The following is a 2463-nucleotide window of genomic DNA, read 5'->3' on the forward strand; positions in this document are numbered from 1 at the left end:
CATGGCTCCGGTCAAGGCTTGTGCACTACTGGGGCAGTCCAGCCCAAATCCACCTCTGAGGCCTCCAGCTGCAGCACGAACGGTCTGGTCGAGTCAGGCTGGGCCAGGACGGCTCGTGGATCCATTGGTCTCAGAGTCCTAAACGCCATCTCACATTCCCCAGCCCCTCCACCTCTCGGGCTGCTGGTTTCTGGTAACTCAGTCCCTGGGCCGTCCCAGGGACTGAAACGTTGGAGATAAACCTGCGATAACACCCCACCACTCCCAGGAACTGTTGCTCCTGGCACTTACTGGTGGGCCTGGGATAGTCCCGGAGGGCCTGTATCTTGTCAGTCGCTGGCCCTTTGCCTGTGTGTCCCAGGTAGGACACCACTGGCTGGCCCAGGCGGCACTAGGTGGGATTGGCTTTGGCAATGTGTAACCCTTCGATTGATGCCAGGTGCCTGCCAGAAGGGCCGGGTTCAGCTCCCAGGGGTTTCCTGTCAAGGACACAACCAACCGGCCCCAGCCCACACCCAGTGGCTTGGGACAATCTCACCCCACTTCCTGGGCACCTCTAAGGCAGTTCTTCCCCCAAAAGCACAGAGTCTGTGATGGAAACAGCTCATTTAACAAGGACAACCTAACCCAAGTTTACAGTGACAGATGCCGTACACCTAAGCAAAGGAGAGATGCGCCCCTCTGACAGGATACCAGCCCCACACCTTATAGTCCCACGTCTCTTGCTGGGGCTCTGTGCCGTTACCCCACACACAGTTACAGGGGGCACCTCCCCCGGTGCAGTCCCAGACCCAGAGCCCACAGACACATCACCAGGGCGGTACCAGCTGTCTGCTTGTCTGCAGCATCCCACTGACTGCTCCTCCTTCTGGCCTCCTGCCGGTCACGCCAGCCACTGCTCCCCCTACCAGCCACCTGCCAAGGGCACCCTCTGCTGTGGGTTGGGCCTGAAGCAAAACCCTGTGACCTCAGCTGCTGCTGTGACTTTGGTTCTTAAGAGCTGCGTCTACACGTGCACGCTACTTCGAAGTAGCAGCACCAACTTCGAAATAGCGCCCGTCACGTCTACACGCGTCGGGCGCTATTTCGAAGTTAACTTCGACGTTAGGCGGCGAGACGTCGAAGTCGCTAACCTCATGAGGAGATAGGAATAGCACCCTACTTCGACGTTCAACGTCAAAGTAGGGACAGTGTAGACGATCCGCGTCCCGCAACGTCGAAATTGCCGGGTCCTCCATGGCAGCCATCAGCTGGGGGGTTGAGAGACGCTCTCTCTCCAGCCCCTGCGGGGCTCTATGGTCACCGTGTGCAGCAGCCCTTAGCCCAGGGCTTCTGGTTGCTGCTGCGGCAGCTGGGGATCCATGCTGCAGGCACAGGGTCTGCAACCAGTTGTTGGCTCTGTGCATCTTGTGCTGTTTAGTGCAAGTGTGTCTGGGAGGGGCCCTTTAAGGGAGCGGCTGGCTGTTGAGTCCGCCCTGTGACCCTGTCTGCAGCTGTGCCTGGCACCCTTATTTCGATGTGTGCTACTGTGGCGTGTAGATGTTCCCTCGCTGCGCCTATTTCGATGTGGTGCTGCGCAACGTCGATGTTGAACATCGACGTTGCCAGCCCTGGAGGACGTGTAGATGTTATTCATCGAAATAGCCTATTTCGATGTCGCCACATCGAAACAGGCTACTTCGATGTAGGCTTCACGTGTAGACGTAGCCAAGATCTACCACCCCACAAGGCGGATAACAAAACAATAGTATCCAGCTCCTCTTTTTACACCCAAATGAGAACTATTCAAACCAGGCTGAGAACTCTGCACCCCAGGCCCAACACAAAGAAAAGACCTTTCCACATTGAGTCAACAAGTATATCTGCTTCTTTGCAATGCTTTAAACCAGGGAGCCCTGTGTAATCAATGTCTTATGCACCTGTGGCAACTGCCCTGTCCCCCACAACAACCCACGGCATCGGTGAGATCCCACAACTCCCACACTGAGTGTCAGCTTCAATTGGGATTTTACTACAATGTGTTTACAATAGACAAAACCTCATGGCTGACTTGCTACCCATCAGGCTTTGCCTGAAAGGTCTCACACATGCACCCTTTGCATTCTCATGCAAATGATCTCCGGGAGACACATTCCTCCCAGCCTTCAGCAGCATTGCCTTCCTGCTGCCACACTCCTGACACACACACACACACACACACACACTTACACAGACACACATACATACATACAGACACACACAAACAGATGTGCACACACTTACACACACATAGACATACACACAAACACACACACACAGAGGTTTGGGGCGTGAGTTCCGGTGGGGGGAGGGGGGCAGTTTGGGGCATGAGCTCTGGGTGGGGGCGGTTTGGGGCGTGAGTTCTGGGGGGGACGGTAGGACCATGAGCGCTGCCCCCACCCCGAGGAAATCCACCCTGTGCACCCACACGTGAGCACCTTTTGG

The sequence above is a fragment of the Carettochelys insculpta genome, chromosome 32 (assembly GCF_033958435.1).
Source record: "Carettochelys insculpta isolate YL-2023 chromosome 32, ASM3395843v1, whole genome shotgun sequence".
In the NCBI taxonomy this organism is placed as follows: domain Eukaryota; kingdom Metazoa; phylum Chordata; order Testudines; family Carettochelyidae; genus Carettochelys; species Carettochelys insculpta.